Below are 26,979 nucleotides of genomic sequence, written 5' to 3'. Positions count from 1 at the left end.
TCCTTCAAGTCTTGGGTGTGTTCATTAAATTGAGATGTTCTATTGAGTTTTCATACTTTGTTCCTACCTATAATACCATAAGCATAATTTCATATTAATCTTTAAAAACTTAATAGGCTATCATCTGAATATACCACACTTTTAACCATTTTTAATATCTAACCTATTGTTAGATATTTAGGGTGTTTTCAATTTTCCTTAATATAAACAATGAAGAATTACTTTCAACATCATATTTAATGGTGAGAAACTCAAACTTTCCCACTAACATGAAATATAAGGCAAGGATGTCCCTTCTCACCACTCCTTTTCAACATCTTACTGGAAGTCCTTACTAACAGAATAAGGCAGAAAAAGGAAATAAAATGTATAAGATTAGGAAGAGAAATATAAAAGTATCTTGTTCATAGATGCCAGGATAGTCTATGTAGAAACTCTTAGAGAATCAACAAAAGAAAAACTCCTGGAACTAATAAGCAATCATAGCAAGGTTGCAGGATACAAGGTTAATATACAGAAGTCCACTGTTTTCCTATATACCAAAAATGAACAAATAGAATTTGAAGTTAAAAACAATACCACAGGGAGGGCTTCCCTGGTGGCGCAGTGGTTGAGAGTCCACCTGCCGATGCAGGGGATGCGGGTTCGTGCCCCGGTCTGGGAAGATCCCACATGCCGCGGAGCGGCTGGGCCCGTGAGCCATGGCCGCTGAGCCTGCGCTCCGCAACGGGAGAGGCCACAGCAGTGAGAGGCCCACGTACTGAAAAAAAAAAAAAACAATACCACAGGGAATATAGCCAATATTTTATAATAACTTTAAATGAAGTATAGCCTATAAAATATTGAATCACTATGTTGTGTACCTGAAATATAATATTGTAAATCAACTATGCTTCAATTAAAAAAAATACATACACACAATACCATTTACATTAGCCTCAGTAAATGAAATACTTAGGTGTAAATTCTACAAAATATGTACAAGATCTATATGAAGAAAACTACAAATATCTGATGAATGAAATCAAAGAGGAGCGAAATAACTGGAGAGCTATTCCATGTTCATGGATAGGAAGATTCATTATTGTCAAGATGTCAATTTTTCCCAACTTGATCTGGAGATTCAGTGCAATTCCAATCAAAATCCCAGTAAAGTTACGCAAGTTATCTTGTGGATATCAACAAAATGATTCTGAAGTTTATATGAAGAATCAAAAGACCCAGAAGAGCCAACACACTACTGAAGAACAACAAAATTGGAGGACTGACACTATTCAACTTCAAGACTTATTATAAAGCTATAGTAGTCAAGATAATATAGTAAATATTTCATATTTACAATAAAAACTACAAAATTGATTTTCAGAAATATTGAAATATCTTCTGTAAGGAAGAAATAAGAAAGATAGTATGATCATACTCTAATATTCAACAAGTATTACTATTTTTAACTCCAAATATTTTTTATTTACAAATATTTCATTGCTAGTAAGTTTGAATTTTCTGTGTTCAACTGCACATCTAATATTGCCTAGTTAACTCTTTAATCCCTTTTTGTCTGCAGGATGTTTTGGTGGAACTTGTAAAAGCTCTTCCTACTCTAAGGGGATTAAATCTTTAATTATAGTTTTACATATTATATCCTAGCTTGCCGTTTGTCTTACTTTCGCTTATAACGTTATAGATATAGAAAAAAAGCATTTTTATCTTACAAAATATATGAATAATTTATTTTATGGAAGTTTGATACTGCTTTAACATTTTTGACAAATTAGGACATTGACCCTATACACAGTCTATCCCAAATCTCAGATATGGAGTGTCAGATAGTATTAATTAAATCATCCTGTCTTCTTCCAAGTATTAAGACATGTTCCTCCATCAAGATCAAGGCTGCCTAAGGAAACTGAATAGAAACTACATTTTATCTTCTGAGAAACTATTCCTAGGGTAACCAATGTAAAAGCATCAAGTTATAGATCTCTGTAATCACATGTTTTATTTAGTCTAAAGATCTTCCCAGTATAGAAGATGGACCCATTAGTGAATATTACCTTAAAATGGGTGCGCAGCATTGGCAACTTGTAAGTGTGGGGTCACAGGGTCTAAATATTTTCCTTAACAGAATTACTAGCTTTGGCCCTGAAGATCATTCATTCATATATGCTGTTTCAATAAGTATTTATTGAGCATTCACTTTGTAACCCAACTAAGGCTGAGAACATAAAGGAGAATAACATATAGTCTCTATCCTTAAGACGACCCTAAACTTGTTGAGTTTAGAGGAGGTTAACATATAAACAAACACTTGTTTCAACAATAGGAAGAGATAACAAATTGATAAAATCATTCAAAATAATTTTCATGTCGCTGACCAAACTGGAAGAATTTTCCCATTTGAGAGTTCTAATTAAGTGTCCACAGTCCCTCTAGATTTTGTCTCCTTTGTTTGGAGTTCTTTTGTTGCACTCTTGCTGGAGTAAAATTCACCAGAGACAGGAAGAGTCAGCTAAGGTGCACTGGTAGCAGCAAGAATTTACTGAGCACTTTCCATGGGCCCTCTGGAGACATTAAAAAGTATAAGGCATGGCTCCTGCTCAATTCTAGCTTAAAGTCAATGGAGGAAAATGAAATGTATACACGTTAAATAATTTTAATAAAAGGCAAATGGATGGAGAAGGAAATGAGTGCTATGGTGAGACAGGGAGAGAGTCCACTTTAAGCAATGAGGGTAAGATAGGATATGAATGAGACCAGGAAACTCAATGGAAAGAAGACCGTGGGGCCTTCCTAGAAGTGCGGGGCATTTTTAGCGACACTGACATAAAATTTCCTCTTGGCTCGAGTAGTCTTTGGATATCTAAGTACACTTTTATTGTCTTAATAGTGGTCGATGTACTAGAGTTTAGAGGTAGTAGGTGTTTCGGAGGATATTTAGTTCAACCTATTTATTTGTTTGTTTGTATATTTATTTATTTATATTGACAAAGAGTTGATTTACAATGTTTTGTTAGTTTCTGGTGGACAGCAAAGTGATTCCTTTATACATACACATATATCTAGTTTTTCCAGATTCTTTTCCCTTCTAGGTTATTACCAAATATTGAGTAGAGTTCCCTGTGCTATACAGCAGGACCTTGTTGGTTATCTATTTTATATATATATTAGTGTGCATATGTTAATCTTAAAACTTAGGCCAAAGAGAAGCAGCCACATGCACCCCAAGAGGGCATGTTACTGGAACCAAGACACAAGCCTGCTACTCTACACTCTGCCCGTCTTTTCCTCTACTACTAGAATTAGAAAAGCTAGAATAATTGAGTTCAGAGATTACAAACAGACCATTCACACTAGAAATTCTACCTCCTTCACTCTAAGACCCCTTCTGAAAGTATCATACCTTTTGGGGGCTTCTAGGCTGCACTCGTGTGGTGAAGCATTCAGTAGAGACCACTATGAACATTACTGTATAAATTGGTTGATATTTACTTTTAGAGTTCCCTCAGAATGTTTAAGGAGCACCAAATGAAATACAGTACACTCAATCGCTACATAAAAGTAAACGCAAAATAAAATTTTCAGGTAAAGCAGAGCCATAAATCTAGGAATTTAAGCTCCTCTCCTCAGGCAACTGAAAGCCAATTCCACATTTCCTCTTGCTGACAGTCTCTCGAGCATTCAAATAGGAAAGAGTTGAAAACCAGGATTTCCGGTCCAATCTAATACTGGACAACACTTAATGGCTTAAGTAGATTAATAGTAGTCGTGCTATTGGAATTTTGCCTTTCACTGCCTTTCACCGTAAGCTTTGCCTGTACTTGATCTACAGGGAGGCTGAATGCTGAAGAGTCTTTTACCAGACCTGCTCTCATTCAGCACCCCATCTGGAACTGACAAGCCAATTTCGATACCAATCAATCAGTGAGAATTTATTGACTGCTACCACATTCCCCACAGTACCTATGATACTGGCAGAGACTTAGAAGAATTGTTAAGCCTGTTCACTTTCTCAAAGAAGTTAGAATTGAGTTGGGTTTTTAATATTAACATACATAGAACAAATATAGATCCAAAAAGAATCATCAGTAGAAAGCTCTCAATTTTAGAAGACTCATACTGTACAGGCTAAAAGGTAGAGCTCTAGGGAAGCAATGAGAGCTAATGGGGTTATGGAGCCCATAGTGGAGAGGAAACTCCTGAACATGCCTCAAAGGATGCACAAAATGTGAACAAGAAAACAGCAGAGGGAAGACACTTCAAGAATAAAGTAACCATCTAAGCAAAGGTGAGTTACAGCAGTGGGATGATGAAGAGGGAGCCTTACTGGAGGGTAAAGAGTGGGAGAAGTTTGGTTAGAAAAAGAAAATGGGAAGCTAGAAAGACAGAACTGGATATAACATTTGATACAAAATATGATAATCTGTTTTCAAATGTGTCTCTCTCCATTTAATGATATCATGCAGATCACTGAAACATTTCTGATATCTGTTGTATCTTGCCAAGGTATTTAGCGAATAGTAAATACTTAAGAAATATCAAGTGAATAAATAAGGTGATTATGAGAAAATGTCTAAGAGTAAATTATACCTAAAATACATGGATCCAAGTATGTTTTTTTAAAATATGAAAAGTAACAAAATTTCCTGTAAATATCATGCTACCCTCAACTAAACACCCAAAGAACAAAGAAACCATATGTTCCAAAAGAAGAGTGAACACACACCACAGATACATCCCAGTGAACAAGATGGACAGGGCTTTGCTCTTTTGGAGTTTACAACTGAGTGAAGGTAGTGGTGGGAGAGGAAAAAACCTAAGAGGAGGGATGAAGGGGAGGAAGGCAAGGAAGGAGGGAGGGAGGAAGAGAGGGAGGGACACACTGAGACTGATGGAAAGTGACTAGTGTGTCGGTGGGTTTGGCTTTACAGTGAGTGGCCTCTTGAAAAGATGCTCATCAGCACTAATTATCAGAGACATGCAAATCAAAATTGCAAGGAGGTATCACCTCACAGCAGTCAGAGTGGCCATCATTAAAAAGTCTACAAATAACAAATGCTGGAGAGGCTGTGGAGAAAAGAGAACCCTCCTGCACTGTTGGTGGGAATGTAAATTAGTACAGTCACTATGGAGAACAGTATAGAGGTTCCTTAAAAAAACTAAAAATAGAGTTGCCATATGACCCAGCAACCCCACTCCTGGACATATACCCAGACAAAACTATAATTTGAAAAGATACATGCACCCCCATGTTCATAGCAGCACTATTTACAATAGCCAAGATATGGAAACAACTTAAACGTCCATCCACAGATGAATGGATAAGGAAGATGTGATACATATATATCTCAATACAATGGAATACTACTCAGTCATTAAAAGGAATGAAACAATGCCATTTGCAGCAACATGGATGAACCTAGATATTATCATACTAAGCAAAGTAAGACAGAAAAAGACAAATACCATATGATTTATACGTGGAATCTAAAATACGACAAAAATGAACATATCTACCAAGCAAAAACAGACTCACAGATACAGAGAACAGACTTGTGGTTGCCAGTGGAGGGGAGGGGGGAGGATGGGGAGTTTGGGATAAGCAGATGCAAACTATTGTATACAGAATGGATAAACAACAAGGTCCTACTGTATAGCACAGGGAACTATATTCAATATCCTGTGATAAACCATAATGGAAAAGAATATGAAAAATAATATATATATATGTATAACTGAGTCACTTCGCTGTGCAGCAGAAATTAAATGCAACTTTGTAAATCAACTATACTTCAATAAAAATTAAAAAACAAAACAAAAACAAAAATAGAGTGGCCTGAGAATACCTCTCTGAGGAGTTGACACTAGAGCTGAAACCTCAATGACAAAAAAAAAAAAAAAAAAAGCCAATCTCACAAAGATTTTAGGGCGGGGACTGCTAGTCGGGGTGGACAGCCCCATGTGGAGAAGACAACGGTGTGCTCAAGCCACAGGAAGGTGGCCACTGCGTCTGGAGTGTGATGCCAATCTGGGGACAGAGAACAGGAGCCTGGGAAGGGAGCAGGGCCAATTCACAGGAGGCCTGGAAGGTTCCAGGAGACCTCCCGCTAAGGACAAAGCACTAGCAGGCACAGTTACTGCAGAGACAGAAGACATCCCAGCACCCGTGGGGCACGTTCTCCGTAGGAAACGTCCATTCTCATCAAATTGTCTGTTTGTCTCTGAGCCTGGACACATGGTTGTAAATTCAGATCAGACCTCAAGATTCCAGAACCATTCCCTGATTTATCTGTAGATAACTGAGACTTGCAGCTCGAGGATTCTACTCGTTTCTCACAATGGTTAATGTGGAGACTCTTTCCTCTATAAAAATCACCTCAAACAGTAATTGTCCTTTTTCTGTGGTGAACTGTAATCCAGGAAAAAGAGTGACTTATAAACAGTGCCTCCACTGCAGTATTTCTCTTCTCTCTTCTCCCCCGACAGCCCAGGGAGGAGTATTCAGAACCTTACAGTCCAAGCACACGATTCAATAAAAGGTGGCTGCCCCTTCCAGGCCCTGACTCAGCCCAGGGAAGAAGAGAAGCAGAAACTTCCCTTCCAGATGTGCAATGAGGGGAGAAAGTCACTCCGTCCTCAGGGGACAAAACAGTGCTGTGAATTTCAAAGGCGGATGCCCCAGAGGCCCCACCAGACTCACTCCACAAAAATGTTTGATGAATGACCATGGCAGGCATCAACTTTGCAGATTAATGACTAAAAGAGTTTAGTTTATGTCTCAGTGGAAGAGGATAAATTTTCTCTTGGCTTTGAGAATCTGAGGGATTGAGAAACCCAGCTAACCACAGCACCTCTGCCTTCATTCACAACGCTTTACCATGGATCGTTTACTTTCTACATTCCCCTTTCAGTGGGTTTTCATAAATTTAAGCGAAACAGGCAGCATGTCTGTGTTCTGCTTCTTTTGCAATACGATGGCCACCAAGTCATTAGAAATTGTCTTTGGGTTGGTATGGTTGGTGGAAAATCACTGAGGTTTGTTGTGAAATTCATGCTCAACTCATAACTCAACTAGACACTGAGTGGATATTTGTCCAACTTTAAACCAGGCTGCTAAAAAGTACTGGCATCAAATTAAAAATGTATGTCAAGGCTAAACCCTGTGTGTGTGCGTGTGCGTACACGTGCATATGTGCGTGTTTTACATAGTGTAAACTCCCTACCCAGAAGTTAAAGCACAAGCTAAAACCTGAGCCCAGGAGTCAGGATTATGATTATTTTTTCCTACCCTCCCCCATTTCTCCATCTTAACAAGGCCTTATTCTTTCACATCCTGTTAAACATTATGGACAATGTTTCCATGAGAAGAGATATTATTACTTGGCTACCCCCATGTCATATTTTGCATGAACCATCATATATATGAACTAATCCATCATCTTTCTTGAACAATTACAATCTGCCTAGCCCTGTTCTAGGTATTTCTTGGGGACACAAGGAGAGAACAAGGCATGCTCTATACCTCACAATCCATCCAAGAGCATATGTGGAACTTCACAGAGCACTACAAGGCGGTAGGCGAGTAGGAAGGCACGTGAGACATCAAAGTACATAGAAAATGGTCTGGAAAGGGTTGTGTGAAGTAAAGGGCATTTTTATGAGACCTGGAAATACAGGTAGGAGTTAAGACAAGAACAGAAAAGCTAAAGGAAGGGGATATTCTGTCCTAAGCACAGTGACATGGGAGGTGAGGGTGGGAAAGCAGAAGATGGGTTTCCATGTGAGAAGGACTAGGTAATAAAGAAGCAACACATCACAAGGGCTCTTAGAACATCAGAAAGAAGAGGTGAACAGAGAGTCTTTATGGATTATTAAGAGAGGGTAGGTGAGGGCCACAACAATGAAAATAAAAGTTTAATTTCCCAACTACTTGTAATATATTTTAAGAGAAATTGCAGGTAGGTGATGTGCATTACATGAGTGATACATATGGACAATTGTCAATTCTACTTTGGCTTCTCATTAAGAGAATTAAAAACTTGATATTTTCTCCTTTTTTCAATTAGCACACACACAAAAAATGAGGACAACCCATCTCAAATAAATGACATTTTTTAATGACATAAAATGTTTCCTAAATGACATACAAATGGTTTTAGAAACACTGCCTCCACTCTTACGTGTAATCAATAAGGACAAGACAAAGATGACTTATTTTACAGCCAATGGCCAACGTGAGGGATTATTTGTAGCAGGTAAAAGGCAATTAATGAGAATTCGATTTGCTTTCCTGCCTTAAAACAAGACAGGCTCATTAAAAGCACACTGGTGACAAACAGGATGACTAACTTTTTAGAGCGCCAACCCAGGGTGCATCCACGCCAGAATCCACCCCCCAAAATAATCCATAACAAGTCATGATACACATATATAATCACTTTGACATGAAAATATGAAAAATCCATTTTTATTTGAAATCATATGTTATTTTATATGATTTACCCTTCACTGATATAAATCCTGTTATTTAAACAAAAAGGAAGACTAGTTAACAGTGGCAGTTAATAATAATTAATAGTAGGACTAACTAAACAGATAATATGTGGGAGAAAAATTTCACAATATTTTTATGTTTTTTCTTATCCTCTGATATTGCAATTTATTTTAGCTTTTTAAACTCTCTATTGGATATTTAAATTTTCCTATCTTATTATCTTATTCTATATTCTTAAAATACATAAATATATGACTTTTTAAAAGGATAATGAAAATACAATAGAAACAGATATCTGCATTTAATAAAAAATAACAATGACATGTTTCTTTCTGTCTTACAATATAACAGGATATTTTTAGTCCTGCTATTCCCTTTTCTAATAGTACTTCTCTGAACTGCCTAGAGCCTTTAGGATACCTTCTTTTCCTTTATATAGTAGTAACTGAATATACAGTCAAATGTAAGATTCTGTTTGACTTGTGGCTATGCTCTTATCAAGCCCACATTACAGTGTTCTGCTGTCAGTCCAATGTGGAGACATCAAACTAAACACCATGTCAGCGAAAGCATTTCAGCGTGGAACATTTCAGAGTTTACTTAACTAGCAAGAACAGGATCTTAGACTTATAGGAATTGGTTTCCAGCTCTCCAAAAATGTTCCTTCACTCTGTATCTACATGCTTATTTTGATAGACCAGCAGTTTGTCAATCAGATCGTTGCATTTATAAATTCATCATAGAGATGGTTCATGTCCATTGTTTTTAAAACATGAGGGAGCAAATTAGATGCCATCATAAGTTAAACTTCTTTTTCTCAGGGAAAGTAGTTTTAAGGCACAGAGGTAATTCAAACTTGTGAAATCGCAGTTGGATTCCAAGTAAGTTATAGTTTTAGTAAAGAAATTGAGAAAGACCTATTTGACTTGGCTGTACTGTGGTGACATTTTTTGTTGTTGTTGTTCAGAAGCATCCTATTTCCAAAAAACTGACTTCCAAAAACTGAGTTTTTTTCTTTGTATGATCTTTTGTCATATCCTACACATAACATCAAACAAATCAGGTCATTCTTTTCTAGGCTCTTTGTGACCTCTTCACAGATTACCAAAGAACTGTGGAGAAACAGCACATAAATTTCTGTTTTACTGTAATCCTTTTCTCCGTTCTCACCCTTGAAGTATTCCAAATTAGAGAAGGACATTCCTCTGGTCTCATACTTTGAAAATATGATTTAGAGCAGGCCAGCATTTTAACATCTTTTCTGTGGCTGGCAATGACAGCCATTTTGTACACACGTATCGAAAAAGGCTGTCTCCTTCCATTTCTATAACTTCAAAAATTTCAAGTGCTTCTGCCTGTTTTGAGGAAGCTGAAAGTGACCAAAAACTTTCATTATGAAAGCTTCAAAATCATAGGGAAGCAAATCACGCCCCTTTTCACTAGTGTTGTAGACAGGGTGGACAGGATGTTTAGGTGGTGAGATCGTTTCATTTTCTTTGGTAAGAACTTTAAACACTGAATGGAATTTGCCAATATTTACATTTGTATTGTCTGCCAATATGCAGATAGATGAGTGAAGTATAGCTTGTGTTTAGACAATCTTTTTACGTTTTCTGCAGTTTCATTAAAATCTTCATCAAAAACAAGAAGATCCTTTGAAGCTCCATTTTTCAAGTCCAAATACTGAAAAGCCAGAGAGAACATTTTCTTGTTGCTGTGATTTGAGGGGTCACTTGATCTACCATGGAAAGCATGGTTGTTCATCAGACCTGACAAAATTAGCTCTACTCTCTCGGGGGGCAACTCATGTTACCCCAAATTTCCCCTTTGTTCACCCATAGGACATTTTAACGGCAACCTATGAATCAGGAAATACAAGTTTAATCAGTTTCATAGAGCAATCACAAGAACAATAATGATAATGCAGCTTGTTTATGTGACACACCCAGTCTAACTCAGCGGGGACCATGTCCTGCTAAGCGTTGGTGTCTTCTTGGAAGACGAGAAAGCTTTTGACTGATTTAGAAGTACTTGTATGTCTCATCCCAGGACTGTGAGATTCAGTTTTCACATGTGCCTTCACATCTTCTCCACCGTGTCCAATTGCAAATTCTTTTTTTTTTTTTTCAATTTTTAAAAATTCTCTTCTACATACTGTGCAAAATGCTGTTTGATTATTTACCGGTCAATTCAATTGTATGAGTCCTTCCATCTTTCATTAAAATAACAGCCATTTACCCTTCTTTCTCTGGGATGTCTAGGTCATGCTGGCATTGGTGTTATAATCATCCTCATCTTTATGATCTGAACTCTTAGAAAATATGGTCACAATAGTCACAATGTAAAAATTAAACTAGCACTACCTTGATACAAAGCCCAACAGTTAACCCACAGACAAAGTCAAATAGATGGATTGTTAACACTCATAATCACGATGTGCTGAAGGTATACACTTAAGTTGCATCAACTGGAATGAAACAACAGTGGATGATTCATTAGTGTGAATTTCAAATCATGGTTACTAACACAAGGCAGGAAAACAGTGACAGCAACTACAGAAGGTGAATAATCTATACTGTATCTATTTGGCACTAAAAACAGCATTGCTTACCACGCCTATGTTTTGGGGCTGCCATATGGGTTTTATATTTTTCCGCCAACCTTTGGCATCCATCATCAAAACCCAAGATTTTTTGTATCCCAGCTATGGAATTCCCAGCATGCAGAACTTTCAGTGCTAAAACCAGGGCAGTGGTAGGCAATGCAGGACGGTTCACACTGTTAAGACTTGATGCTATTCAGTATAAATACTTGCAGAGTTTGGAACAAAAGGAACGATAAAGCCAGTCATCTTCTCTCAAGACACAATGAAATAATAGATGGAATAAGCTATTTATTCAGAAATGCATCTGGGAAGTTAAGATCCACATTCAAAAATGAGCTGAATGCAGAAGACGTCTATCTGAAAACAGGCCAATTGGGTCTGTCCAAAGGTAGAGACATTTAAGATGACTCAAAACCTATACAACTGATGGCTGTGACTTGTAAAAATGTAGGAGGAACAAAATCTGGTCCAGGTGAGAATAAGTCATTATCTCTTTGTCTTTATAATTCATCAAAGCTAAACTCTCAAAGTCTAAACCAAATACTGGAATACTCTAAACCTCTATTTGAATGGGCTGTACTATCTAATTTTTAAATCTTTGACTGTTTCATAAACAGGGCAACAAAACTATTAGTACCTTTTTGTTTTTCCCCACGTGGCCAGTTCTGTTTGGCTGTTTCCAAAATATATATTCATATGAACACTGGCCCATTACTATTAGTAGGAAAGCCTTGGAGGAATGTATGAATATACTTAGCCATGCCCAGTGGAAGCCTCACCAGGGACTACCCTTACTCACTTGTCAAAAAAGGCTCTAACTTGTTTCTGGAGCAGCAGTGCCCAAAAGGCAAACAAAGACACTATATTAATCAACCGTGTAGATAAATATATCTGAAGAACACTGGAACTAAAAAGTGTCAAACAGGGTTCCAAATTATAGATTTCCCATATTATTTAGTAAGCTTATGTGCAATGAGCACCTTCAGAGCTGGAAATCTTGCATTTGTGTCCCTAGTTTATTTGATCAGGAACATTTAAAATCTTGGAACACTTCTCTGAAGCAATGTTCTACAAACTACAGTTTGGGATACATGGATATAAATATAGCAAAATGTTGGAACTGGATTCTTTTTCAAGTTCAGCTGAAGCCTCAAGACCATAGAAAGAACTAGACCCACATTCCAAGATGGGGAGCCAGATCACCCAGGCAGGACCTGCGATGGAGGGATCTAAGAACTGGATTTGCAGTGCTTAGCTGACCACATCTCTCTACGTTACCAAAAAAAGATGTGGGATGGGGTAGGAGAGGAGTTTGAAATTGGGAAGCGGAGATTTCTTTAAAGAGAATTTTAGGTTTGCCTGCAATGCTTTACCTCCATGGAGAAGGGTTAGAGGGTGAGAGGGAGTTCAGTGGATCACTTGGACAGCTTGGTGTGTGTCCCTTACATTTTCAGGGTCAGAGTGAACTGATTTCTGACTTATGCCTAAAAAATTTAACAAGTGAAAAAAAGAGTACGGCTGAGGCTGCTTTCTAGGTGGCTCAGTAAAAGAGGCCTGTTTTGAGGTGGGGTATGTTAGCCATACCCCACTATTAATAAGTCAAAGATCTATATCTCCATGGAGAAGATCAGGGCCAAGTACAAGACAAGGCCCCCTGGGTTAATCTTGGATTCTGCCCTGCTGGAGGTACAGAGATCTCAAAAGAGAGAAGTCCCCAGATGTCCAGGATTTGAAAGAGGAATAACAAGTGAACCGCCTCAGGGGGTGGATTTATTGTCATCAAGAGAACTGCAAGTGAGAGGACTCCAGCTGTTCATGAAGCTGCCTAAGGAGAAGGGTCAGGCTACACATCTGCCCCTGGAAGAGCAAACCAGGGCCAGGTTGGCAGCAAGTCTGCTTCTAACTCCTCCTTCTCTTCCCTCTCCCCACCGGACCCACCTGGAGAGTGGAAATGAGGAGAAGATGAAAGAATAAAGGAAGAAGACATTCCTCAGCCCACAGAGGAGGCATTACCTGTGGGTGAGTTTCAGTTCTCATTTTTACCTTAGATTTGTGATATTTATAACTGAACCCAGAGTGTTTCAAGACTCAGTAAACAGAGGACTTACTATCTAAGAGCGAGCAGCAAGCTCTGGGCACCGACTGAGATTTTACTCAGAGGCAGAGGAAGATCTAGTCCTACAGAGTGGATACACAGGGGCAGTTGTCAGTAAAATAATAAAGCTGTGTTGCACCCTAGCATGTACCACTAAACTAACATTTTTGTTAAAAGCACCAATGGCTTCGTATGAAGTACCTGAGGACCATCCTGTCATTCTGTGACTCAGAGGCCTACTGCGGGGAGGAAGCTACAGCCCCTTGCATTTGCATGGTACTTCCACGTCCAGCTTCTCAACTGACCCTCACAACTCTACAAGGTAGCTGGGTAGGTATGACTGCTCCTCTTTTACAGAGGAAGAAACTGAGGATCACGTCTGTGACTTGGCTTATCTAAAGTCTAAAAACCCAGGCACTAGCAGATGCAAGTTGTAGAACTCTGGTCATCCAAACTTCTTGTTCACTGCTTTTTACAACACACATGCTATTTGCTTTAAAGGACAAGAGGAGAGGTCACTTGCAAACACTAGAATCCATTTCTCCAACGTGATTGGAAATGACTTCTCAGTGAATACAACTGAAATAATTACAGCTGTTAGGTTTTCTAGATAACAACATCAGCTTTGACGTAAAGTCAAGAGTAGCATAAAGCAGTATGACCCCAGGTAGAGTGGCTTAAAGTCTTTTCCCAAACCTGGCTGGTTGCTCTAGATAGCTGGATGGATTTTGTTTTTCTCCCCCCTCAGATAAGTGGGGTAGGGGGTGTCTCTTTGATTATATGCAAACAAAATACTGTGTATTAGTAACTCTTTTGGCACAAAGCACAAGACCTATTATCGGTTTTTTGTTTGTTTGTTTTAAACTGGCACAAAATCTAAGAAAAGCCTCAAGGTGCAAATGATCTGCAGTCCATTTAACATCATGTTTGTTTATTTTTATGAGACCTCATTATTGCTCTTTACCCTAAATTATAGTTACATTCCTGGCTCCATTTTCCACTCTTCTGCAAACTCCCAAATACTGTTTTTATCTGTATTTCCAAATAATCTTCAATACTTCATCAAACATTCACATCACATAGATGATGTGTTGGACCAAGGCAAGGATCTGTGGAACCGAGTAATTTAACCCAGAGCTGTGAGCCCAGTTCTCTCCCAGGGGAAGTGCCACATGTCTTATCAGAATTATAAGGGAAAATCCCCAGGTTGCAACAGTTCACAAAGATTGAGTCCTTTGGCTCCTTGTTGGACTAGCATTGAAATATCTAGGTTTCTATATTTTTACATTATTACTTAGCTAGCCAGTTGTGTCCTAATTATAAAATGGGCCATCTTTTTTGCAAAAACTTAATTAACACCCCCTTCTCTTCTTTGTAATGGCCCTCTCCTAATCTTTGTCATCCTACTTTTGCCTTTGCCCCAGTAGGAACGAAGCTCTTAAGGCTCCTGGTTCCTCCAACATGGAAAAATTCCCTGAAAATTTTTGTGTAAACAAACTTGGCTAAGCTGCTGCAATTTAGGGTCAAAATTTCCCCAGTCTTACTGAAACAGCAGCTTAAAGTAATAACAACTGCCCCTGGAATAGCAAAAATAATCCCTTATAGCTATAAATTATAGTTTTACACCACTCTAATTTATGTCAAGCAAAATGATGAAGTGCTAAACAAATGTAAGATTGTATTTGTATTAAAGTTGCCCCTTTCTCTAACTGTCAAAAATCCCACTTAAACTTTGAGGTTGGGTTTAGATATCAGCACAGCGAAATGTTCCCCCACCCCGCAAGCATGGCTAATTAACCCCTTCTTTGCACCTCCCAGGTCTCTGTTTATACAACTCCAATAGCCTATCTCATGCCATTGAGGTTATTTACACATGTATTTTCACTAAATATTCCTTGAAGGGAAAGACTCTCCACCTCCATATCCTGGTCCAATTCTTAGGAACTCAAAAAGTGGTGTTGACATGAGCTATCCATAACCCTATAAAGAACCCATGAAACCGTTACCCCTTTTTAAAAACAAGCAAACTAAGCCTCAAAAAGATGAAGGGATCTTCCCAAAGTCAGAGATCTCGCTAAGAGAAAGGCAGAATGTGAATCCAGATACCCGCAGTTCCAGCGTCCATGTACTGATACTGTAATCCCTGTCTTTGGGAACTCCTTTCACGGAATGGTCCCTGTGAGCTCAAAGCAACTTAGCTATGGTCATTTTGTTTAACCCAACAAATTTAACCCAACAAATAAAAACATTTGTTTTTAAGAAACAAAATTCTACCTTTTTTCATGGAGAAAAGTTGTTTATGCCAACAAACTAATAAGAAAGAGAGAAGGGGAAAAGAAAAGAATGAAAAAAAGGAAAGAGAAAAGAAAGAAAAGGTAGGAAGGAAAGGAGGGAGGAAGGGGACAGATGGACAGAAAATGTGAGCAAAAGCATTCCATGTTAACTTATGTCATCAAACTGAGTTTCAACCTGCCTTTCCAATTTCATACACCACCACTAACCCCCACTCATCCTGTGCTCCAGTTAAACTGATCTAGTTGTGACAATATTGAGGATAAGCAACTAAAAACAAATTGATTCTTATACTGATCTTATATCCTGCAATCTTGCTAAATTCACATTACTTCTTGTAGCTTTTTGTAGATTCCATTGCATTTTCTACACAGATGATCATGTTATCTGTGACTAGAGCTTTTCTTCTTCCTTTCCAACCTGGATGCTTTTTCTTTCTTGTTTTCTTGCCTTATTGCACCGGCTAAAACCTCCAGTACAATGCTGAGTAGAAGTAGCAAGCATGTGTTTGTACTTTTTTTTTTTTTAATGACAAAAATGATTGAGTATTTTTCAGGCATTGAGTAAAGTCCACACCAATTAAAGGTGAAGAATCGGTGTCCACCCTGAGGAAATCCTGACCTGGTGGAGGAGATCTCTCTCCTGCTAAGACAGAAAACCAGATAAGGCTGGAAAGATAAGGCCAGAACAGGTCCTTGAATAATAAAAGTAACAACAGCAGTAACAGGAGCCCCAATACTTATAGAAGGACTACTATGGGTCAGGCACTGTTGAAAGATCCTGATATGTAAACCCATTTGACTCTTCCATCTTATCCCCGTTTTATAGGTAGGGAATAAGAGACACAGGAAGATAACTTGTGTCTCCACAGCCAGTGTTCTCAAGAGCTGGACTAAACTGCCTTCAGTTACCATGTCTTCATTAATAGGTACTAAGCGTCCACTCTTTGCTAATTACTCTGTCACTTTCAATTAATTTAACTATCACAATAATCCTTACTTATAAATGAAGGAACTGAGCTTCAGAGAGTTGAAGTGACCTGTCCAAGGTCACCCAACTAGCACAAGACTCAAACCAAAGTGTTCTGACTCCAAATTCAATAGTTTTTCCCACACCCCCTGATTCTTCTTTAAATAGCTAATATTTATATAGTACTTTGCAGTTTACAAAAAATCATGATCACATTTATACCTTAACTGCCACTTAAAGGAATTGAGATTTTATTCACTAGGCAAAGGAGAACCTTCATCAGTTTTTGAGGGGAGGGAAAATGTGAGAGGGAGAAGAGGTATTTGGGGAAGACAAGGGCAGCATCGTTCTCGATGGGTTTGCTGGGGCACATCTGCAAGCACAGGGGTTAGGAGGCTCCCATCTCTCAGGAGGCTCTTCAGTAACCTCTGAACCCATGAGTCCTTCCCTCCAAACTCATTTGCCAGTCGGGAGAAGTCCTGCTTTAAATAACGAGCCTGGAGGGAACTCCCAGAAGAGCAGAGATAATAAAAGTATTTCTTATGTCACTTCTCCCTGCATTTAACTTTCGGGAATATTTCTGTTAACTGGGAAGAGCACACCAAGGAACCATTATCACTGAGACAAGGAGAAAACGGATGGTAGATTTACTCAGCCACGTCCTGTCAGTGTCAACAATTTAACTAAACATTCAAAAGTCATAACCTCATCAGTTTTAAATTTTCTAAGTTTCTGGCGTATATCTCTTCATCTCCCTCATTAAGTTTATAGAGTGTTCTCTGGTACATTTGCTCAGTATGAAGATTTCAGTTTCAACTGGCACATATTGGAGTCGAACAGGGGAATGATTTTCTTCTGCCTTAAGTAGTTAGCAGAATAAGACAGTGTATGAAATGGACCAAAGCCCAAAGCCAGGTATTTGGCCAGTAACAGCAGATGGCTTTGACCCCATCCATCACAATGTCACCCCGCTTACCAAGGGTGGGTCCGACACAGACAGACCAACCAAACCCGAAATGTGAATAGTCACTCTGCTTTCATCGTCTTCCTTGCTCCACACCCAGTATCACTATTCCCTACTTGGGGACTCCCCTCATTCAGAATTGGAGTCCTGAGGTCCTCATTATAACCCCTCTAGGATGGTTGCTCCAAACAAACTCCCCAAACCCAAATCGATCCCGGTCCTCTTGCACGTATCCTAATTTTAACAAACTAGTATTCTGTGCTCAACTATGTCAGATGAAAATGACTGTTAAAGAAAAACATTCAGGCATTACTTAAGTGATAGTAAGCTTGATGTGACTTCTTTCCCAGGGGTATATGTATTTTTAACAAAGAGTGCACAGAATCAGGTGTGCCTTAACCTATAGAATAAGTTCAACTGCGGAGAGAGCATTCTGTGAAGCTTCAGAGTGGAACATTTTCTAGCTTCCATCAAAACTGTCCTGTGAGAAACAGCTAACCCCATCAATATACTTAGACGTCAGTTTCCTCCTGTCATTTAGTAATATGATACTGATCTCATTGGATTATTGTGGGGGATGATCAAGTTGGTTAATAACTGTTATAAACCTCTCAGAAAGCAATACAGTACTACATGCAAGTGAGAGGTTCCTAACGACTTTTATGCTTTGTCCTTTCTACAGGTAACGTACTTGGTCTCACTCCACGAAGTCAAAAGAGACTGGGAACCACCTAGGTGGTGAATCTATCTTTCAGCTAGACAGGAGTATAACTTCTACCAATACTACTTTCTGGGTTCAACTCCAGATTAATGATCCTATCTCTAGTTTCTCAACTACCCACAAAAATACAGCCCATGTTTCTTGGGTGGGATGAAGAGAAATCACCTTTAACACTGGCAGCAGATATCTTCTGGGACCTACGAATAAGGCTGCCATACCAATAATGATGAACCAAGGCAGTGTGTGGACCAACTCAAGGGCAACAAGATGCTCCTAGTCCTGAGATAAATAACTGAACCAAGGATGTGATCCATGAAGACAGGTAATACTTGCTACTGTTTCACTTTGAACAAGAGCTCCATTCCCAACCATAACAAATCTTCATATTTTTATCCAAAATGGATCTTCACAGATTCAATTGCTGATGTCTTTTAACCAATACATTAGGGCATAGTCTATACCTTCTTTTGCTACTTTTCATCCCTAGGGTCCTTAGCATATTAGAAGTCTACTTGATTATCTATGAAAGTAGTAAGTTCTAGGTCGTTGGCGACATTAAATTATGGGAAAATGAAGATCTCAATATTCCTAATCAAAGTATCACAGAAGGGTGGATCTGAAGAATAACCTGGGACATTCTCTTTGTTTTACAGGGCGGGGAATTGAGTCTGGAGCTTAAAGCCATATGCTGGAGTTATGAGGCAGATTTGAAATGCAGACTCAGGTCTAGTATACCGTGTATCCACGCTACCATATAGCATCCTTTCCCCTCTGCTGCGCATGACATTAGCGCTAATGGAACCACTTGTCCTGTCATTGTTCCCTAGAAGTTAATGAAGGTCTCGCATTCCCACTAACCTTTTAAACTTCTACTTCCCCTACCATGGGTCTTCTCATATTTCCTCCTCAGCTTCCAGGTCAGTGCTGGGAACTAACAGACCTGTCCTCAACACTTTTGCAATGACCAATGGGATGGATGAATACGTGGCTTCTGAGGTCCTTGTCATCAGCACTGCTGTGGTCTGCTAGCTGAGACGCCAATGTTCTCTGCCATAAAATACAGCCATCATGACTCTGGTGAAAATGGCGGTGTGGAGGACAGTTTCTGCAGCTAGCCAGCTCCACAGGCCACCTACAGCAGCAGTCCCCAACCTTTCTGGCACCAGGGACCAGTTTTGTGGAAGACAATTTTTCCACGGACTGGCAGTGGATGGGGGGGGGATGGTTCAGGCGGTAATGTGAGCGATGGGGAGTGACATAGAGCAGAAGATGAAGCTTCTCTTGTTCACTCGCTGCTCACCTCCTGCTGCGCTCACTGGTCCATGCTGCCCCTTGCCAACCATCTCCGTGGTGGAAGGTTGATGACAGATGCAGAGCACACAACCCTGGCTGGATGCCAAACATCTGGACTCAAAACCAAGCAACCACATTATTCCAATCAAAGAAAATCTAATCAACAAATATTTCCAATGCCTACTATGTGCATGCATATAGTATGTGCATGCTGTGGTTAAAATGAACGACATTTAAGTCCTACTCAAACCCCAAATTCCACTGCTCTCTGTTCCAGACGCCTGATTAATCAAATATTCATGTTTTGAACCAAGCACCTGTTGGAATATGTCAATGTGCAGACAAAACCAAAAGTTATGAATTATTTCTCCACTCCTTTAATGGTACCCTTGTCAAGCTCCCTAGGTGGAGGCTGAGAAGAGTCTACCCCAAGCCTCCTACCATTTCTATGACTTCCATGCCTCTTGCTGTTTGCCGCTCCATCCAAATGCAGGGGAGGTAGGAGGGCCATGCTTTCTCTTCCAGCACCAGGGAGAGAGTCAGGTGAGAACACCACCAGAGGCAATACCCTTCTGAAATCAGAGCTTGGTTGCCTCTAGGCTCACACGCACTCAATGCCAAGAGGGGGCCCTGTGCATAATTTGGCATCTGTGGTGCTCCAGTAACAAAGGATATAATATCCCTTTGTTTCTGGACATCCTAAAGTGACAATGACATCTTGGTTGACAGTTATGATTCCACATTCTTCTGTAAATCAGGTTATTTCTGAAAGAACTTAAAGCAGGTGAATGAACATTCAGTTGCTTCATATCTGGCATTTCTCCTATAAGGAATGCCAGGGCCTTTACCAATAGTACCACCAAGTATTGTGGTCATAAAATGAACAAAGTCTAAGGATTTGCTTTTAGCTTGTTTTAGGCCATTCACTGTTCTCAGTCTTCAATAAGAAGAAACAGCCACCGAGGTGAAGGTGGGTGCACCTCTCCATGTGTGATGGCGGGCTCTGATTTGTCAAGGCTCCCTAGCTGTTGTCAAGCAGGCTCTGTACACACTTCAACTGGCATGACTGTGCTTGTCTTTCCTGTTTCCACAATGGCCTCTAAGGTCCTCAAAGCCAGCTGAGGCCTCATGCCCCGTGACACCAAGCACAAGGATGTGCACGATAATTATGATACCACATCTGTAGACGGGGAAAGAAGGAACCACTAAGGCCAGGCTTACTTGTAACCTTCCTAAAGGGAGATTGGAGGTGGGAAAATTCTGGAAATCTGGGTCTCCACAGCCTAGGCTTTGTGGCTCCCTCCTCAAGAGTGTGAAACAGATGACCCTCTGGTCACTTCCATTTTACGCCTCCCCTGCCCATCAGAGAGGGTAGTTTCTGCAGCCGGTCTGCTCAGGGAGCCACTGGGCTTCCTCACTGTCCATGCTCAGACAAGGGAAAGTACATTAAGAGCACTTTCCTCATAGGCCTGGACAAACTAGAAGAAAGTTTAAGATTTCCATATCCGGGGGTTACGCTGTTCCAGACAGTGCTTTGGATGATTTCAAAAAAGCCATCCAGCTGGGTAGATGCAGCTACAGACACAGAGTTTGGTGAGTGGAGCCTAGGCTCAATTTTGATTCTGCTGACTTGTCCCCTTGGTTTACAGAAACCCTGTAGTACTTTCTCATCCTTAAACCTAGGACCCAGATCAGGTTTCCAAAGGTCTATCTCCTCTCTTCTGAGTCCCACTCTGATGTCCCTAGTTCTACAAAATCCCCTTGGCTCTATTCAAGAAGAAAACTCCCAAGACAGCTTCATCAAAAACAAAAGTTCCAACTCAAAAGTTTCAGCCCCTTTTATACTCTCAACCCCACCCCCAGCCCAGTGATGACCTCACAGATGAGAAGGACGTTGGAAGAGGTGGGGAGGGTATCCATACCTCCTCTTGTCTCTTTCTACATCCTGCCATTTCTTTGTTTGCACTCTCAACCTTGTTCTACCTTTCTCATTTGACTATTTCACTAGCTCCCCACTAACTTAACTTCTTTGTGACCAACTTGGCCCATGTGCCCCAGAGTGGAAGAACAAAAATTCCAAAGCCACTGCTTATACCCTCCCCATGCCAACTCCCTCCGTGGAATTTTGTGACCCAAAGATGACCCTGGCCTACATACTGGAATTTTTTTTTTTTTAACCATAAAAGAACTATTTCTGCAAAGAATTTTGAAGTTGTCATTTTCATTTTAAAAATAAGATGATAAAACACACACACACACACACAAGCCATTATTTGTAAAATGCCTACAGATGATGAAGAGGAATGCATATCAATATATACACAGGCACACAGATGAGTGAGCGAGCACATGTGTGCGTATCTAACCCATGGGGGCCAGAATGAACCGCTCAGATGAAGAGAGTGGCTGAATACTAAGGAAAATGACAGGAATCAAGTGCGTTTTCAAATTTCTTCTAGCTTTTCCTTCCACCTGTCCCTCCAAATTAAAAAAAAAAAAAAGTTTTCTCAGAATTCCATTTAAATTTGGTACCTAAATGAGCTTCAGAAAGCAGTCACATGGATGGCAGAAACGCAGGGGTTACAAAGCAGGGGTCTCATTGTGGTATGAGAATGATTGCTAGCTAGAAAGGGGGATTTTCTAGTCCTCTTCTGGTATTGCTTAGCTAAATAAACTCTGACACCTCTGTGCCTCGATGCTTGATATCTCAGATTCTTTCCAGGGTTTACTAGTGTTCTGTGGTTATATTATTTAAAAATTATGTGGATATTTGGAATAATGATTACCATGTCCATGATGACCACCACTGCCACCACCATTGTCATCCTGACTTCTTTTCTTTCCAGACCAATCTGCAATTGCCTAGTTATACCTGTACCTTAGGAAGTGAAAAAATAATTGATTTCCTCATTTTGCTATATATATTTCCTACTTGCTATATATTTCCTCATTTTGCTATATATCTGGGTAGTGCCAAGTTCAAAATTCACGAGTGCCAAAGAGCCCAGTGCAAGACTATCTCAAACGCTAATGACGGAAGACCCTTCTAATTGGGTTTCCAAAGCAACTGTCAAGGGGAATAATGGAAATTCCAAGAAAACTTGATCTTCAGAGAGCTTGGGCTCTGCTTATGATCATGAGTTTGGGCCAGGTTCAGACTTCTCAAATGCTATTCCAAATACTCCCTAACCCAATAATTTGGGGCTATTCAAATGCTAACTCAGTGTCCCTTCCTGTCACAATCAGCATTCATGCAACACTTTACACTGTAAACAACTTATGAAGTTGTACATGTCACTCCCTCACGACACGAAAAAATGAGACTCAGTTCCTCAACCCAAAGATATCTTGGACGAGGTCATCTTCTTTTTTTTCTTTTCTTCTTTTTTTTAAATATAGAATGCTTCATGAATTTGCATGTCATCCTTGCGCAAAAGCCACACTAATCTTTTCTGTGTTGTTCCAGTTTTAGTACATGTGCTGCTGAAGCAAGCATGGGAAAGTCTTTTTCAGAGAGAGAGAGAATGATAAGTGGTAAAAATCACAGGTTTTGGAATCACACAGACCAGCAATAACTTTAAATATCTAGGTTAAGAGAAAGTAGCATCTGAGAATTACCCACATGTGTTCTTCGTAAGGATTATTCATTCCTTACCTCATCAGATACAGTTGTTGGCACAAAGCATGTACTCAATAAATATTTATTGAACTAAATTATCCATCCTCATATTGAACACATTTACTTTCACTTAAAGGGGGCTCCGTAATCTCTCGGCAACCTGATCCTGTGCTCCTTGCAGTTCCTTTAAGGGCGAGTTCTGGGTTTGGGATACTGATGTCTTTGTCCCACCTCATCCATAAAGCCTTCCCTGACAACTCTAGTCTACCCTACTCTCCTTTTTCTGAATCCCTGTTGTAATTATTCCAGGTTCTACTCACTTTGGCACACGCGTGATATCTTATCTTACCATGTAAAATGTGTTTCATAAACACATCATCCTTCCCAGGAGCCTATAAATTCCTCGAGGGCAAAGGCCATATTTGATATTTATTTTGTATGTCCCATGGCACACAACACAATATAAAATCCATAGTACGCTTTGAACAAGTACCTGCTAAATTGAGTTGAATTTTAAGGACGGTACCCTACTGCCAGTGATGACTTCCTTTCAGAGAAGTACTGAAAGGCAGGATTGCCTATATTCACCATTCATTTCACCCCGACTAAGCCCATGGGCCTCTACGCTCTAAGCGCTAGTTAGGAAACAAAGGATCAGAAAGCAGCTGCTTACTTTCAACAAAGAGATCGTATTTCAGCCTTGGATTGCAGGATTTCACGTATTAGTCACTTGTGACTCTTAGCCAAACCCTTCGGTGTTATCAGGAATAAAAAGTAACCCAGAGATATGTCAAATATCAATTTCCAATTACTTTCCTGTGACACATTTCTGCCACTTGGGACAACTCTCAAGGGATCTGTTGCCCCTTATCAGCTCAGATTGGGTTTACCTTTCAGTCAAACAGGCAACACTCAGCAGTGCCCTGTTTAGCCTCAACATTACATTGTCCTCCTCTGACACTCAGATTCTCTTGTGAAGTCTTCAATATTGGTTTACGCTGTCACTGGAGACCTGGTCCAAGTGTGGAAGGCCTGATATTATACCCTGAACCATATGTGTTGGGGTGGGATGGGGATAACTCTAATGGCTGTGGTGAGCTGTTTTTGGTTTCCCAAGTCTTAATTTGCATCGAGATGTTGAATGCAGGAACAAAGCCGCGTGCAGGACTGGCACATCTTCAACTCTAGCCAAGGGGGGAAGAAATAAGAGAGTCTCTAAAAGTCTTCGCTTTGATACTCAAAACACAGAACAGCATTTCTACCCTCTAGGTCACAGAAGGCAGGCCACAGACTAATTGAAAAAATCTTTGGTATTAGGGATGTTAGAACTGAGGATCTGCACAAAACCAGAAATCACATGTCCCCTTTATTACAAAGTAATGGAACAGAATTTGGAGAAACCAGGAAACATCTCCGGGTCTATAAATCAGTCCAGTTGGAGGGAAACACAAATGACCAGCACCTGGAATGAGCCTTCATCTGGAGTGGGAGACCAGCCTAAAGAGTCGAACTCCGGGGCCAAGGCTCCAGACCGTGCACTGTGATTAATGACTTGAGTGAAAGGTCTCAGTTGAGGCTGAACAATTAACTTGTTCTCTCCACGTCTCAGAACTCTCCACAGCATAACTATGTCTTCCCTGATTGTTCCTATTTACCAAAACGCAAGCCAGTCTGGGAAGCTTCGAATGTGTCATCATCAGACTGTTTCTGACAATCAGGAGAGCCCTGGTGTTTGTTAGGACTACTTTCGTCAAATCATCTGTTTCGACTCTGCATGCAAGCCTCAACCTTTCAGTTCCTTTTCAAGTTTAAGAACCATCCAAATAAGGCAATGGCATTGGCCTCGATCCGTCGGAAAAAAAAAAAAAAAGTCCACAGCTTGGAGGATTGCAAATGGACAGCATATGGCCTGGCTTGTTTCTGGTCACTCCCCCAAAATTTCTTAGGGAATTGAATGTCCATGAGATTAATGGTTCCCTCCTGTCCTGCCTTTATGCTCTGGAATAGGTTTCTCTAATCTCTTTCAGATCCTCTAAAGCATTTACATTAAACCAATCATTCCTCCTGAATCTACAACTGAGATATGATAAGACCTGCTAGAACTAAGGAAGTCTCCAAACCTCTCTCCCTTTCTCCTGGAGTCAATCTGTAGATGGGAAAGAAAGGCAGGTGCCCCAGAACCTGATTCTGAATGAACAAGTACCCAAGAGGCGTATCCAAGGAATCCAGTTTCCTCATTTGACCTTCCACAGCCGCTTCATTTGTGACAAAGGGGTCTACCAAAAGTGGACATGGCCCCCTACAAGGTAAGATTGGAAGGGTACTGAGTGCCTTGCCCAAGAACATCCACCCCACGGACCTGCCACAGGGACTGACCCTTCAATTCCCCTTTAGCCAATACCATTTCTCTCCGGGAAGGCATCCTGTCTCCAGAAGACATATCAAAAACAAGAACAATAACAACAGTGATGACACTAATAACAGAAGTGTCATCAACTACAATAATAACATACATGCATATAGCACTTACTATGGGCCAGGAACTCCTTGAAACAGTTTGTTTATATGAACTCATACAATCCTCACAACAACTTTACTAAGGTAGGTATTACTATTATACCCATTTTCCAGAGAGAGAGATACAGAGGAGTCAAGTAACTTGCCCAAAGTCACAAAGCCACCAAGTGGTAAGGTGAGGATTCAAACATTCGTCTCATTCTTCATACCACCCTGTACTGCAACTACGTTCTCTAGAGGTATGGTCTTCCCCCACCACTGTTGATGAGGTTAGAGAAGCAATCCTTCTAGCATAGCACCCACTGAGGCATCAGGCCTGGTGAATCCTGTTTCTGGTACTCAGTGTGTAAGCTCAAATGAGTTCTGAGTCTCTGAGCCTTAGTTGGTCTCATCTGTAAAATCAGTAGGATACAAAGAGCTCCCTTGCAGGGTTTTAGTGGGATTCATGAGATAATGCATATACACGCCCTAACACAGTGCCTTGACATGGCAGCTGCATACAATGGTAGCTGTGGTTACGACTAATCAGATTAGCTAATATTGACTAAAGGAGCTGGAGAAGATCAGGCAGAAGCAATCACAGGTTGGAATAGGATATGAAAATGCAGATCAAAATGGTGACCCCAAAGAAACTAGGATACTAACAAGTACTGATGAGGAATACCTACTTTCTTGGTCTGACCCAAGTTATGCAGCCTCTGGCTTGGCTTATCCCCATGAAAGAAAAAAATTCAAATTTATATATATATATATATATACACACACACAAAACATCAAGAAGGAATGAACAGATGTCCAGACTGGGATAATTAGAATATTCTCCCTGAAATTCCTAGTACAAAAGAAGAGCAGTACATCCTTCACAGCCTGTGTGGCTGCCCCAGAGTCAAGCTTGGAGCTGCATCCTTCATTCCTCATTTCCTACCTGTTCTGGCCGACCCCTGACACATCACATTCTTTGCATCAATAAGGACTGGTGCCAGAACACACTACATTGCCTCTGACTATATTTAACTGATCTAGTATTTGTTTGATCTTTCTTGTTGCACCATTTTTCACTTTTGACTTTATAATTCTCTGCTGACTTTAAATAAAGCTTTGCCAGACTACCCAAGATAGTTTTTAATAGAGATTTAGGGGCTAGGTTGTGCCGTGGTTTGGATTCAGATTCTCCTGCAGCAACAAGGGGAAATTAACTAGGTGGTTTCATCTCAAGTGCCTGTTTATACTCAGAATGGACAGAGAGTCTATCTTTTTCCAAGCCTTGTAATCATGACACTACAAAGTGATATTCAAGAAAGAAAAAAGCTAGGTAGCCATAGCTTCCACACCACAAAACCACTACACAGTGTCCCTGCAAACCCAGATGACTGGAATAATATACAGACAGCAGTGGAATCACTCGCTGAGTGA

General features: G+C 40.1%; 1 protein-coding gene and 1 non-coding gene across 3 annotated transcripts in view; both read right to left on the bottom strand.

Moving 5' to 3' along the window:
* Nucleotides 1-26,979, bottom strand: part of LRMDA (leucine rich melanocyte differentiation associated) — a 1,119,714-nt gene that overhangs the window by 188,175 nt on the left and 904,560 nt on the right. The window lies entirely within an intron of this gene.
* On the bottom strand, nt 22,820-22,922 carry LOC117202578 (U6 spliceosomal RNA). The gene has a single exon (XR_004485029.1). It is a non-coding gene; the product is annotated as a U6 spliceosomal RNA (small nuclear RNA).

Source organism: Orcinus orca, chromosome 14 (genome assembly GCF_937001465.1).
Source record: "Orcinus orca chromosome 14, mOrcOrc1.1, whole genome shotgun sequence".
In the NCBI taxonomy this organism is placed as follows: Eukaryota; Metazoa; Chordata; class Mammalia; order Artiodactyla; family Delphinidae; genus Orcinus; species Orcinus orca.
The sequence above is the reverse complement of the archived record's forward strand: the minus strand, read 5'-3'. Positions and strand labels throughout refer to the sequence as shown.